We start from the raw sequence: 16,231 nt of genomic DNA on the forward strand, positions 1-16,231 counted from the left end.
CAGAATCCTTCTGAAAACAGGTAGTGTCCAGAAATTTTCTGAAATATGAATGCAATAGCATCTATATCTGAATGTATTATGCACAAGCTGCTTTCGAAAGAAGCCACTTGGGGGGTTGGCTGTCACCCATAGTTTGTTTAATTTTTATTTTTATTTTAGGGCAAAAAAGTAAAGGGGAAAATATATATTTTTTCAGGGGGAGGCAACTATAAGTGAATTAGAGAGAATATACAGCTGGCAGGAGGTAAATGGCTCGTGTTCATCCAGCAACTTGTTATTGAATTAAACTAATTCTGATATTATCTGAAATTGGAAACCTGTAAGCATTAAAAGGAACATCTGGTAAGCCACTAGGACTTGAAAATTCTCAATCTATTACAAATCTAATATAGAATCAATCTGCATGTCATTAGGTTTGTGAAATGAGGCCCCAAGCTAGATATCACTTGCTTAGAGTTATTCCCTCTCCTCTTGGGACAACGACTTGTATGCAAAGAAACTAAGGTTTAATATAGAGCAGACTCATTGGAATTAATGAACCTAAAGGTATCCATTTCAATGGGTTTACTCAGAGAAAAACTAAGCTAACTAACTCTTCAAGCTTCACGTTCTATCCAACCCAAGTTCTAAGCAGAGTTGTAGGAAAAGTTTATGGAACTAAAGCTGCAATCCTATGAACACTTATTTAGGGAAAGAGTCCACTGAATCCAATGAAAATTTCCCCAAAATATGGAACCAGATTTCATGACTGTTTTGGGTCCTCTTCTATATTACTGGATCAAGATACCATTTTTGTTTGTTTGTTTGTTTAGCATCTCATATTCACTGTGGGGAAATATTAGTCTGAAACTCACATCTGCTACAACAGCAGCAAGAATACTCATTGCAAAGTATTGGAAGACACAAGATTTACCCACTCTGGAAGAATGGCAGATGAAGGTGATCGACTACATGGAACTGGCAGAAATGACTGGCAGAATCTGAGACCAGGGAGAAGAGTTGGTGAAAGAAGACTGGAAGAAATTTAAAGACTATTTACAGAAATATTGTAAAATTAATGAATGTTAGAAGAATGTTGGATAGAAACTAAGGGGTTTCCAGCTGTAATGCTTTAGGAGATATGAAAAAAAAAGATTTATAAATGGGTAAAAGCTTAATGGTAAGGATTTGCTGAACTAACAAACTGAAGTGGAATACAAAGAAGGGAGGTATGAGGAGGTCTGGGGAAATAAGCATAAGGAAGATATGTTATGGAAAATTATTTGTTTTTTAACTGTTTTTATTTTGTATTTTGTTTCTTTTTATTTTTTATTTTTTCATTGTTATATTTTAAAAACTTTAATAAATATCTTTTTTGGGGGAAAAAGAAACTCACATCTGCTTTCCCCATTATACTTTTCCAGGTGACCCATTCCAAGCATATGTAACGATAATGCCATTTTGTTGGCGCTACATAGCAAAAATACATTTTCATCACAGGCCAGCTGAGCAAAAGATTTCAGAAATAACTGTTCTCTTACTTCACTGGCAATGATTAAAGGTTAAACAAAGGTAAAGCAAGAGAAAAACTGCCCTACCAGGCCTGTATGCTGGGCTACAGTCATATAAGAGGTCAGTCCAAATCAGATATCGGAAGTAGTTGTACTGTTCCTCACACCTTCTCCAATTACGACAAACTCTTCCACCGATCAAAACCAGACTGAACTTGGACACTAACATACACCATTTTCCTCCACACAGCTTTTTTCTCTGCAAAGAGGACTTTTTCCAACCTCCAACTCAAATATAAATGCAGTGAGTTTTCCTTCCTTTCAAATACATCGTTCAACATGGTGTCAAGTCTGATTAGCAGAAGGCAGGTTCATCAACAGTAAATAATTTGATGCGTTAAGGGAAAGTGATTCCATGAAGAAGTGACATTCTGTTAAGTAACTAGCAGGTCGAGTACCACATTTTAAATCAAATGCTCTACCCGAAAAGGGAAATGTACTGAGACACATGCTTACAGCTACAGTGAGATGAAATAGTCCTGGCAGTAAATCAAAAGTGCTGGGTAAAACAGATGTGTGAAACACAACTGCTTGGGCTTTATATATGAAAAGAGGAGTTATTTCATTATTTTGATATGTATACAATACAAGATAAATTTCCTTTTCACACCCTGGAAATCGTCTTCAGTATTTTTAGTGCTAAACCATTTCTGTTGTTTGTGATACTAGAAGTGCAGAATATATATGCAACTGAATTTCTGAGTTTCCGTTCCACCAGCCAGTTCTGATTTTCTGGTGCTTGTGTGTGTCTGCTGATATGCCTTACAACATGAGGCTGTCAAACGTGTTCCCTGCAGAGTTCTGAAGAGCTCTAGGTTTGTTTGGTTAAAGCAGAGCAACATAGATTTTTCTTTAAAAAACAAAACAAAAATACCTCAAATGAAGCTTCTAACTTCTTCTTTTTTAAAAAACAAACAAACCCTGCTTCTGTGCTTTAAGAAAATAAAAATCCAGAACTCTTCAATGCTTCACAGACAAGAAAGTTCACTTCTTGCAAAACTCAGGGAGCTGGAGAAACATCAGATAGAAGAAAACATAGACATGGAAAAGGTCAGAGAAACAAAGCAAAAGAGACCTCTTGTGGGAGCCCTGATCTGACACGAGGTGGGTAGTGACATCTGGCTTCAACTCAAAAGGGGAGAGAAGATCCCATCCAAATCACCCAGTTATTTGGCCCACACACTCTGATGATCTGGGATCCTTACTGGAGATCACAGGCTGGAGCGCCATTTGCTGGGGCCATTCTGCTTAGAGTTTTCTGCATCAAGAATCATCTTGGACTAAATTTCCTACCAGGCCCCCCTCCAACACAAGATGGTATGGGGAAAGGCAACCAATTTAAAAGAAAAAAAATGAGCAACCAGTGAGCCAGGCAGCCTCTGTCCCAATCCATCTTCCAAGGAAAACAGCATATTAGTGTACTACAGTATCATCTGCAGACAAGAGAACTCCGCAGCAGTGATCTGGTATCAAGTGCCCTGAAACCTCTAGAGCAAGTTATGGCCATCATCTTATGGGGGGACCCCATATGCATCCATTTCCACTATGTTGGGTTTTTTGCCCTTAATATGGTTGTACAGCACACTGTACGCACTGAATAATCAGTCAAATCCTCCTATCGAAATGGTAATTTGCTAGTAAGGCAGTGCAGCTGCGTTCCAGACCCAGCAGTGCCTTCCAATATTTGTCTTGGCATAAGCTGTGGATCTGATCTTCCCCTATAAATATTTATTTATTTGCAACGTATCAAAAAGATTTCATCATCACATGACAACCACCGGGGCTTTTACTGTTCTCCGAGGACATGATAATGGCATCCATTTACTAAATCTGAGAACGTGAGACATGTTCTCTACAGCTGTTCCAGAATATTGCGAAACTCCTCTTTCCTGGAAGCTTGCAAAACCTAAAAAGCAATGTAAGATCTTTGAAACTGGGCTGCTGCTCTCCCCCTGCCCTTCTCCCCAAGTGAGGGGGTTCAGGATTTATGAGACAGAGTTATTTGAGCACTGCATTTTCCCAACAAGCATGTAAATGACAAATTATCTATCAACCTAGGATTTGAGGAAAGAGTACGGCTGCCTCTGAAAATCTGAAAGAACTTGCAATATGGCCCAAATGGTTTATGGATAATATGGAACATATTGTGGGAGAGTGTCACTGAAGGAATTTCCTGGTCAGATTTTTGCTGATGCCACCAACAGATGTATTCTCATGCAGTTTAGGGTGATAGCTCTGTTCATGTTATTGCATCAATTTAATTGTGTTGCACTACATCAGCAGGGACATTTGAAACTTTCAGGAAACAGCCTTTGCCTCTGCTTTGCAATTCTGCCCTACTATATCAAGGTAAATCAAATTTCTATTATGAGGCATCAATGGTAACTTTTGCTAGCTATCATTTGCCTACTGGTGTCAACAGCTTATTCTCAAAGATCCAAAAGCAAACAGTGACCCTTTCTACTCACAGTCAAGTGAGGGTGTTGTTTTGTTTTGTTTGTTTGTTGTTGTTGTTTTGAATTGCTGAAACCAGCCTTTTTAAAAAGGAAACAATTTTTAAAAACAGAGAAACAGTCTGCCTATAGTAATTTTTCAAATGACCATCAGGATTTTTAGAATTGCATGCTGCACATTTTAAGCTAAAAGCACCCTGCCTACACGGTGTCCTAACAAAGTGCCAGAGTCCAAAGAGATCAGAATATGAGTAATATCATTGAATATCACAAGCTATCCTAGATGCTAACACTTTTTTCTACTTAATGGAGGGCAAAAAGAACTGTGTGACATATTTTGTTAGATATACATTTATAGCATTCTAGGTTGCTGTTGCTTGATTTAAAAAAAGGCACAAAACACTAAACTTTAGAAATGAGCATAAACATTAAGTACTTTATACCTAAAACATAAAAGGGATGAAAATTTTGCCAGGCACATTAAATAAACACTGAGAGTAATTGAACATGCTTCAAATTTTAAACATTAAAAATAATTTCATATAATGCCATAAAAGTTATTACCAAGAGTGCTGAAACAAATGGGAGATGAAATGTAGTTAAGTCCAGTTTAATAATACATTCAAAATCTTCTCCCTCACTTGTACCACTCTCCTATCTTCTCTTCATTTCTGTCACAAACAACTGACAACATCAGTTTTTTAAAAAGAGATATAAAGAGACAAACACCCCTTACCCTGTGGGTTTGAGGAGCTGTTCTTGCTTCTCAGTGTTACAGACATGAGTAAACAAGAGAATTTCCTGCATCTTTTTCTCATCTGCACGGCTCTGGGGGCCGGCCAACAGGCTTATTTCCAGCATTAAAGCCACTCCACACTAAATGGAAAAGAAATTCCTATTGGCCAGGCTTTATCAAAACTAATACCACAACACAATTCTTTTAATACAATGGCATTAAGCCAATATAAAACATTTTCCTGGTTGCCCTTGTCTACCACTAAGCTTTACTAACATCTCCCTGCCCTCACTTGTGCAACGTATGAATAAATCCCTATCATTTTACAGAGAATAAATTTCAAATGGGAGGGGGGCAGTTATACACTCCTTTGTGCTACTTTTAATAAATGCCTACATTTTACATATCCTCATACTGCACTCAAGGTAGATTTGCACTGTACTGTGCTTATTTGCAAACCAAAATACTAACGTTTACAGTGGTGCCCCACAAGATGAATGCCTCACAAGTTGAAAAACTCGCTAGACGAAAGGGTTTTGTGGTTTTTGAGCTGCTTCGCAAGACGAATTTCCCTATGGGCTTGCTTCGCAAGACGAAAACGTCTTGCGTTTTTTGCAAGTTTGTTTCCTTTTTCTTAACACCGTTAATACAGTTGCGACTTGACTTCGAGGAGCAACTCATAGAACACGGTGTGGTAGCCTTTTTTGAGGTTTTTGGTGATTTTTGAAGCTTTTCCAAAACTTTTCCGACACCGTGCTTCGCAAGACGAAAAATTCGCTAGACGAAAAAACTCACGGAACGAATTAATTTCGTCTTGCGAGGCACCACTGTATGTACAGTCTTGCAAGTGTACACTGTAAAATGTGAAGCAGAAAACAGCATTTGTAAATATCTCAAAACACACAGTAGACATGTATGCTTGAGGTCCCTGTCATCTGTCCACTAAAACTACACATATAACTGCTTTATTTGTAGACTTCTTTGTCTCAGCAAAGGATTCCATGTTTCTGAAGGACACACTATATTTGAATTGCAGATCTGGGACAGCCACTTGTACAGATTTTGCCCTTTCCCTTAGAGGTGCCACACATGTACATAAGAGCATACATATGCGCACTCGTGGTGTAACTTAATCTGTAAGTTTCTCCCAAACAGTTGGAGATTCTGTAGAGGCCACATACCCTTGGAGAAGACTGATATTCTAGATCCACTTCAATTATGATTCAAGCCCAGTATTGATACAGAAAGTGACTTGGTTTCCCTGTAAGATGACCTGTATCAGGAGAACACGACTGTTGATTCGCCTTGATTTTTCAGCTGCTTTGGATAACCACAACCACGGTACATATTGTTATATATTTTCCTTAGTATCATGTGCTGAGGGAATAAAGCTTGGCACATACTTTAGGGAGAAATGTGGAGAGATCGATCCATGGGGCTGTAATTTATCTGCTGTGTTAAAGAGATAAATATGTAACGTGAGACAACTACATGTTTTGTATCTGCAGTAATTGACAATGGGTAAATGTTTAGGAAGAATGCTCTATGTTGCCAGGGAGATTCAGAATTTTAAGTATATTTATGTTTCTATTTAATTCAGGTTTTATATAATTTTATTCAGGTTTGTGTAAATTGGATTTCTTTTAACACTAATTCAAACCCAAGGGTAAATGCAATATATCTGGAATGTTCAGAATTTAAAGTTTGTTTTGTTGAACATGGTTTCATTTGGGTCTGTGTCAGCCTTATCTATGTTAACTTGTGTTACTTTCATATAGATATGTAAGTTCACTTTGTTAAGCTCTGGTTTTGTGATGGTCTGATGACTAGAGACAAATAGCGAAATCTGATTTGCTTCATGAAGTGTGTGGTTGTTGTTGTTGTTGTTGCTTTAGCGTGCCTTAAGACTGGCCAGCAGGTGCCAGTTCCTGATTTATCTCTTTGTTCAGCTTGTTAAGAACCAGCACAGTAACAGCATCGCCATACATTCTCTTCAAATGCACCAATTGCACTGTTAAACTATTCCACAACCTCACTGCATATCTACAAGTGTAAGGCAAGTACTGGATCTCTGCTTGTGTCGTAATAGTTTTTATTTTTAATTTTTTCCAAAAAATTTTTATTGGTTTTCCAAATTTATAGCAAATAAAACAAAAACATCAAAAACAAACAAACAAACATTTATCTTAACTATAATTATTGCACTTTTGTTAACATTCTTAGGTGACTTCCTCAAATCCCCCTGGCTGAGTTTCCATATCAATCATTGTAGCAGTTTTCCAAAACTATTTTCACACAAAATTTACTTAGGCAATTAACATCTTTCTTTCTTTTCATTTTAACTTTAAACATAATATTCTACAACATCACATATTTAAATCGCAGGCCTATCTTATATTCGTAAGTAATTCTATTTCAGTTATCTTAACATATTTAACTAAATAATCTTTAATTTTTTTTCCCATTCCTCTTGATACTCCTCCTCCTTCTGGTCACAGACTCTTCTGGTCAGGTCGGCTAGCTCTGAAAAATCCATCATCTTCATCTGCCATTCCTCCACTGTTGGTACTTCTTGTGATTTCCAATTTTTGGCCGGCAAAATTCTATCTGCAGTTGTGGCATACAAAAACAATCTAACATCTTTCTTGGGCAATTCCAAACCTATTATTCCAAGAAGAAAGGCCTCTGGTTTCTTAATAAATGTATATTTCAACATTTTTTTTCAATTCATTATATATCTTTTCCCAGAAGTCTTTCACCTTGGGACAGGTCCACCACATATGATAAAAGGTTCCTTCTTTTTCTTTACATTTCCAACATAAATTGTCACTCTTATGATAGATTTTTGCTAGTTTTACAAGGGTTAGGTACATCATTTTCATGACATTTTCCCTTAACAGCGTACATGCAGTGAACTTGACCCCTTTTCTCTACAACCTTTCCCAATCTTCAAACATTATATTGTGTCCAACATCTTTTGCCCAATCTATCATCACAGATTATGCCGTAATAGTTTTTAAAAGATCTTAACATTGAGGGAGTGATCCTGGGCTGAAGTTTAGGACTTATTTCTGACTGAGCCTGTCTGAGATGAGTTCAGCTGCATCCTAAACTGCTCCTTAGGTTTGAACCATTAAAGTGGATTAAAGTGTTTCGTCACCCTAGTGCAAAAAGAATACAGTTGGAAAGTGATGGGAAAATGCACTGAAAAGTGTGGGATCAATGAATGATTAACAGGAGGATATGCAAACACTCCACAAGCCAATCAGGACATAGTCTAACCTCAACCGGACATAGTCTAACCTCTTTGCAAGCTTTGTGCAAGCCAATCAATATGAACGCTCAATAAATAGGTGATCCGGAGGAACCCTTAATGATTTGGGTAGTCTAATCTGCTTTTAGTTGATGCTGGTTTTATATTTTTTTAAGTTAAGATTGTAACTATTATTGACATTTTAATGTTGATCTGGAAATGTTGTTGTAATGCCGTTGTTTTAGTTAATTGTTTATGTATATGTTGTTAATTGTCTTGAGAAGATTTTCACTTTTAAAAGCAGCATAATTTTTAAAAGAAATACTGAGCCTGTGATTTTATGCACATTGTAAAATATTATACTGATTTCCCCCATTACTGAGCTTGTGTAATTTTGCAAAACACAGCATAAAATTGGATTACTAGAACAAGTTGCCTGGGTTGATGTACAGCATCCATTCCTGGGAGATTTGAAAAATAGGTTAGATGAGCCTTTAACTCAATTAATTTAGGGGAACTGGCACTCCCACATGGGAGCTGTTCTCTGACCAGTATTATTTTCATAACCAGAGTAGGCATTTCTTTTGAGTTGTTTATAGGCATTGTGCAGAGCTGATGGCTCACACAAAGTCTCCTCTGTACATCAAACCCCAGTTAGGCAAGCCTGTCACTGGTCCCACATGCTTCCATTAGTGGATTCTCTTGTGTATTAGGTCTGGCCCTTTGTTTATTGGAAATGTAATTCTTGGGCTAGATGTACAAGGAAGTAATTGAGAAACATGAAAGCAAATGTAAAATTAAACAGGATTACATTCTCAAACAAATTCTTGCAACAGATCATTACTCTCATATATCTTCTAACTTGCTCTCCCTCTTCAAAAACTCTGCATGTGCTCCTTAAATCATCTAACATAAAGAGAATGGTTTTTACTTTGCTATTTTGTACTTTGCTCCTCCCTGAAGCTGTGTGAACTTAAGAAAATCACTTTGTTTTAGAGAACATTCTATTTCACCATGAACTCTGGACTTTTCAACAGTTTTGAAAAGCACAGACCTTAGATCTGTCTTGAGACACAGAGGACACGTTCAAGGCGTATACATTTTGGCTCACATAGGAAAGTACCATAAAATTATGAAAACCATCCAGAGAGAAATAAATATTTGATCAAACAACATGCAAGACTTGTGTGCCAAGACCTGTACAATACGCAAAACAAGTTTTCCATGACTGAGATTTTTACAACAAACACAAACACTTCAGACAACAAGGAAATGTGCACTTAGACTCTTTATTTAACATTTCCTGTAAAATCTCATGGAATTGAAAAGCTTTATTCTAAATTCCATAAAGACGCATTTGCCAGAGAAGACAACTGGGGAATCTTTACTTTAGAAGGAATCACTCATCAACTGGCTGATGAGAATATAATGTTGATAGCTCAAACTACATGGTTTGATGGATGGCTATTTCTACAGCATCAGTTGTGCTGCTCATCTCCTTACTGAAGTCAGGGTGGATTTCCTTCTGTTCTGGTACATTTCATCTCTGGCTATATGCCAGGCAGAATTTTACAGGGCAGTTCATATTAGCAGTGGGAGCATTAACAGGAAGGAGAAAAGCAAAACTCTGAGTCCCTTAAAAGTAAAATCCAGCTCTAGGAAGATACAAAGGAAAAAGATGATTAATCCAAAACTTACAGAAGACAAGGAAAAAGTATTTAATTTTCCTTGGAGTATTAACCTAGGTCAAAAGTCACTTAGAACAGCAGAAGTCAGCATTTCTAAAATAGATGCAAATATGTTGCAATTTCTCATTCATATGTTTTTTTTGTACATGTCTCATTGATAAATGTGTCAATAACATGATTTTGGTACATAATGTCATTGTATAATGACTCAACCTTCCTACACTAAACACATACTCTTAAAGAAGCCCACATTTCATTGCGTGCTGGGATTGGACACCAATCCTTTTATCCATTCTGAACGTAAGAAAAATACTTATCTCTGTAAGAAAATGTGGTAGTAGCTGATGTGGTCTCTTGGTTTCTGCCCTGAACTCCGCAACTGAAACTCTTGCATGTGAGCAGGAAGAAATCTTTATTCTAGGCTAGCAATAGTTCAGGTCAGGCTTCAGGTGCAGAATGCCAAAGGCATGGCTAGACAGACCAAGAGCAGCATCAGGGGTCCAAGACTGGACAAGAGCTGCAAAGATGTGTTGACAAACAGGCATGCCCCTCCCGCCAGCCTATAAAGATGAGATGCATCTTGCTCACTCACAAGAACTTCCCTGCAAGACTAATTTCCTTGGAGGAGCAGGCTTTCCTGGGGGACATGGGTTTGTACCCAATGGCAAAGGTAGCACAATATTTGTGGTGATGAGAAAGAGGTCACCCTGTGGCCTTCTCCTTTGCCAGCTGCCCAGCCTTCTTTGATGCTCTCCCCTATTGCCTCTGTCAACACCCTTGGGCTGCTCCCCACTAAGGGCATCCTCCATGCCCTCCGTCTCTGACAGCTCATCTGGCAGCAACTGCTGCCCCATCTTCTAGTCATTCGGGATTTTGTGACCCAAGGCAGTAGCTGCCTTTCCCACTATGATCAGGTGGCTGATAGTGGGGCACACAACCACATGATTTTGTAGTCCTATCTTTTTTCTGCTTTTTTAGCCATTTTGTGACAGGCACCCACAACATTTTCTGATAATTCAAAATGCGCTCACTGACTCAAAAAATTTGATGACCCCTGCTCTAGGCCTTCCATGAAATTGTGTCAAAGGTCAATTTTTAAGCCCACAGAAAAATAACAAATCAAAGCACATTCATTCCAGTAGGAGAGTTAGGCATCATTCGCCACTGAAAGCAATAGGACTTAAATTCACTTAATTTTCAGTCAATTGTGGCCCATTTTAACAATTGAGATCCCCCTCACCAAAAACCTTCCCCTACAGACAATAAGTTCCCAAAGTTCCCGTTTTCATTCCAACAGCAACTCAGACATAATACTAATTTCTGGTTGACTGAATCTAAGTATTGCTTTTATGTTTTCGTTTCATTCATGGTGGAGAGAATAACTACAAAACTGAACCTTTTCAAAGGGCAGTCTTGCAAATCATTTTGCTTTGAGTACTAATCCCTTTACAACATAAAATTTATGGGAAACTATTTGGCTCAAAAGATTAATGTAGCTTCTAATTTTGCATCATAGTGGCTTATTTGGTCATATTTCAGTAATTACAATCATATGGTATCCTCCCACACTGACAAAGTTTGAAACTGGAAATATTTAATCTAAAGGAAGAAATAAGAATCTATATGTCCACAATCAAACTATAGCCTAGGGCCCACCAGCACAGATGTTTAAAGTGGGAGTCTATAGCTTTGGGGTTGTGCACTCTCCCTCCTATTCCTTCATATACACTGAAATAATCCCTGTTCGGTTTCGAATAAACCACAATTTCCACTTACATATATGTGGAATACTGTGGCTTATTTGAATTGTGGTTAGTTCAGAGAAACCAGGATGCTGAGTGGTGGTCTGAGACAGGAGTGTCACCAGGGTTCTCTGGGCCCAGCACACTGTATGTGGAATGGGCCTCTGACCCACTCATCAAAGAGGGGACAGATCTGCAATAAATTTGCACATGCATTGTCTTTTTATCTTTGCTGCTACTAGGGATATCAAAGAAATTCAATTAAAATGGGTTTTCAAGCAGATTTCCATCAGTCTACCCATTCAAGCCCTCACATAGATTTGTGCTATGAACAGTTTTTTGCCTTAGTTGTGGTGTTTTTTTTTAGTAAATGTGCACGTAAATAGATACATACTCATCGATGTATAATTGCTGCTCTCCTGAAAGGGGTCTCATTGCTTTTCTTTTTTTCCTGAAACATTGTTTATTGTGTTTATTGAACCTGAGTGCATTTAACTTGTCGTGCTTTTCATATGGAAAAGATGTCAACTCTTTCGCTACCTGTTGATTTTATCTATTCCCCTACGAAAGCTTCTCCTGGAACGTAAGGCGCTACCAGACTCTTGTAGCTTTCATTTTTACTGCAACAGAGTTAATGTGGTTGCTTGCCTGAATATCTGGATACTGGGAAGTTCCCAGTGACTCTACACATTCAAATGGGAGGTAGATGTGCAGAGCTTAAAATGTGTTACTTAGAAGCTGAAGTCAATGCAGAGTGAAGGACCATCAGCTGGAGAGAGACAGACTAATTAGAAGCAAAAACAGATGAGAGCAAATTTGAGAGAGGGAAGTTGTCATTCATATCCTCCGTGCTATTTTTCTGGAAAAAGAGCTGCTGGAACTCACCAAGAACACTTATTTTCTTAGAAGACCAATGGCGCCTACCTGAGAGGTGCCGGAACTGAGTTCCGGCGGGTTCTGGTTGAAGAAAAGCCCTGCCCATGGGGATTATACAACCCAGGACACAAAGAGTAAAATATCAGCAGGGTGCTAAATTATCATTCCTGATCCCTGGAATCAGGAAATGAGATGTAATTAAGTTAATACTGAATTTAAAATTGAGATAGCAAAACTGCCATCCTAGCCCACCTCCACAACACCCCTAGCAAAACTGCCACATTGAACTGGGATTAAGCCAAACTCAAACTATACAGAAAGGAGCTTTGCACAAACAGTCAATCCTCAGAACAAATACAGGAAGACCACATTGCTAACCTTTGACCTCAGGCAATGTCCATATTAATCCTAGAGGGAAGAACTAGTCTAGAAGGAATTAAAACTTGGAATTTATTCTCCTTATGAACTATGAAGGTCACTAAATCCAAATCCCTTTACATGAACACTTGATCACGTTCCCTGGTAAATTATAGGTCCTTAGGAGGCATTATAGTTTATCTGCATGATAAAACTGAAAGAAAATACAGACTACAGCTGGAAAGACTATTTTGCTATTTTGTTATTGGCAGCTAATTTCCACCACTGTCTTAGAGTAAAGTTGAACGTGGCATTCCTTTACTGAACTGAAATTTAAATATTTTAGCTAAAACAACAAATAAATAAATAATAGGATCATTTTTCCTTTTCCAAGGAATGTTCAGTGTGAATAGAAGAGACTGTTGCGTCTTTATGATATATTGTTTATTTACACATATATACAACCCGAACATAATATGGGGGGGGGGGAGGGCGGTTTCCCTGCAGCATTAATTATCCAAAAGGTCTTGCTTCTCCCATAGTCACAGCCTTGGATCCAGACCCGATCAAGCATAACAATGAGGATGATAATATTTTACTTATACCCTGCTCATCCAACAGGGGGGCCCCAACCAGCATGGCTTGCAGCCTGCTTTTAGTTCAGCTGTCACACAACTACTCTCCTATTGTTCTTCTATCTGCCAGCCAGGTGGAAAGGGGAAAGGCCCACCCACGTGGCACTGAGCAACTTCTTTGGTTATGCTAAGCATTGTGCTGGAGGAGACTCTTGAGAGTCCCATGGACTGCAAAAAGATCAAACCTATCAATTCTTAAGGAAATCAGCCCTGAGTGCTCACTGGAAGGACAGATCCTGAAGCTGAGGCTCCAATACTTTGGCCACCTCATGAGAAGAGAAGAAGAAGAAGAGTTTGGATTTGATATTCCGCTTTATCACTCTCCTTGAGGAGTCTCAAAGCGGCTAACATTCTCCTTTCCCTTCCTCCCCCACAACAAACACTCTGTGAGGTGAGTGGGACTGAGAGACTTCAAAGAAGTGTGACTGGCCCAAGGTCACCCAGCAGCTGCATGTGGAGGAGCGGTGACGTGAACCCAGTTCCCCAGATTACGAGACTACCGCTCTTAACCACTACACCACACTGAGAAGACTCCCTGGAAAAGACCCTGAGGTTGAGAAAGATTGCGGGCACAAGGAGAAGGGGACGACAGAGGACGAGATGGTTGGACAGTGTTCTCGAAGCTACTAACATGAGTTTGACCAAACTGCGGGAGGCAGTGGAAGACAGGAGTGCCTGGTGTGCTCTATTCCATGGGGTCACGAAGAGTCGGACACGACTAAACGACTGAACAACAACAACAACAAGCATTTTGCCTAAGTGGCCAGCTAAAGTCATTGTCTTAAGATTGCCTGGTTCAGCAATAGAATTTTATCAGATTTTAACCCTTACTAGGATCCTAAGAACTGGAAGGGAATCAGGACAGCATTCAGACTGACCCGCCACAAGCTTACAACAGCATTAAAACAAACCACAATAGCAAACAAAATCTTCAATTCTAAAAGTGGGTACAAAACAGGCAAAAACACTACTAGTTTCCCCTCTAGTACATATGTGCATCCTGAACACCCTCTGTTTCCCCCAAGGCCTCCCAGCTCTCAACTGGGTTTGGAAAGTTGGCAGAGAGCCTAGCAGCTTTCTTGAAAACCCATTCAGATGGGAGGCACATGCAGCCTTGGAAGGCATATGCAGACTTCTTGCTGACCGTCAGGCTGAGGAACTGAAACTGGACTCTTAAGTAGTACTCTCACTGTTTTCCTTAAACAAAGAGAATGTGCAATTGCTTCCATAGCTCACAAGATTCCAACTTCAAAGCAACTGTCAGAATAGAGCAACTAGTATCTTTTAGGACTGCGGTTCATAAAGAAAAAAGAAAGAAAGAAAACCATGTGCCACAAGTGTTCAAAGATGAGGATTTCACTGAAGAAAATACATGGCGACAATAAGTTATCTTGCAAAGTACCGTAGGGAAAATATTGACAATTCTTTTTCAACACTCTGCCTCCAAAAATGATATAATTTCTCAGAAAGCAAAGTGTTTATTGCAGCAATATAGGGTCTTAAAAGCTAAAGCAATATGGCACAACAGCTGTATAGGTTGTAAAGAGATTAAACATATGTGAGACATGTCTGCAGCATCCCATGTACATCCTGTCAGAGGTCAAATTTGTATTATCTTCAGTCAAAAGCTGCCAAAGAAAATTGGATGCTCATACAACTGCCAGTAGACTGAAAGTGTGATGATAGTTACTTTCTTGCAGCTGTTTTGTTTCTATTTCTGCACTGTAGTTTTAAAAAATGCAGTACGTGTGTATTTTCATTGTTTTATACATTACGGCCCATGGCCAATATGACATCAGTTATTTGTACACACTGTCTTAAATATTTCCATGTTGGTGTAACAAATTTCAACCCACCCTTTTCATTTCCTGTTTCTATGTACTGATACCACGTTAAGTACTATAATTTAAATCATTTATTAGCATCACTTATTAAAGTAACCTAGGAATCAACTCATTAGACTACAGTGATTAAGATCCTAAAAGTAGGATCAACCCCCCCCCAAAAAAAAACACCTGCTGTGTGATACTATAATTAAGGTAATATTCATGAATCTTGGAGAAAGCCTCACATTGCACATTTTAAGGAAAATATGCTGGGTGGGATGATGTAATCTTTTGGAGAAATTCTCATATTAGAAACACGCTCCACCATCTGCTCCAAAACAAGACATTTGACCTGTTGGGTATGTATAATAAATTGTTTTGTCTTTGTTAAGGCTTCATAGACTAATGGAATGCATGTGATCTTCATTGCTATTCAAATGTTAAAAATAGAAAACATAATAAACAAAATTAAAATGTTAGTAAATGCAACAAGTTAGGTTTAAAATGAAAAGTGAATGTTTATGTTTGAAGCCTTAGCCATGCATCACTGAAAAAGGAATTAGATATTGCAACACACTATTATAATTATGCAGAAATCAATAAAAAAATTCAGAAATGCACTGTTCATTAGATCAGGAAATGCTTAAGTTTGCTGCATTTAAGTGGTGTGATATATGCATTCTGGCAACTATCTTATCTTCTGGCTACAGGCCAAGCACTCAAATGAAAATAATAAACTAATGGGATAGCACATATGCCGAGATTTATCATTCCAAAATGTTAAGTGCAACATTTTTTGCCAACTTTATGAAGAATGGACAAACATACTTTAGTGGTTACAGATGCTATTTTGCTTTCCAAAGAAAAATTAGATTAATGTTTGAGGTAAAACTATTGTATATAGCAGTTAAGAAACATATTTGGTATCAACTTATTCTATAGGCTAATCTCAATCATGGTACAATTTCAGCATTTGACTTACTCCTCCAAAACCCACTGACGCCACCACAAAAACTCCCATAGAGTTCAATTTGCTTCAGAGGGTCAGGAATATAATAGAAAGAAAACTCACTTGATGTAATGAATTGCACTTCCAAATAAACTTTCTAATGTAT

At 38.3% G+C, this 16,231-nt stretch overlaps 1 protein-coding gene across 1 annotated transcript in view; it reads right to left on the reverse strand.

Annotated features, from left to right (window-relative positions):
• Positions 1-16,231, reverse strand: part of CCDC102B (coiled-coil domain containing 102B) — a 544,870-nt gene that overhangs the window by 72,597 nt on the left and 456,042 nt on the right. The window contains exon 3 of the mRNA XM_082235272.1: positions 4,740-4,879. The gene's annotated coding sequence lies outside the window, so the exon portion shown is untranslated. The remainder of the gene's footprint in view (positions 1-4,739; positions 4,880-16,231) is intronic.

This window comes from Podarcis vaucheri (genome assembly GCF_965113315.1).
Source record: "Podarcis vaucheri genome assembly, chromosome: 8".
In the NCBI taxonomy this organism is placed as follows: domain Eukaryota; kingdom Metazoa; phylum Chordata; class Lepidosauria; order Squamata; family Lacertidae; genus Podarcis; species Podarcis vaucheri.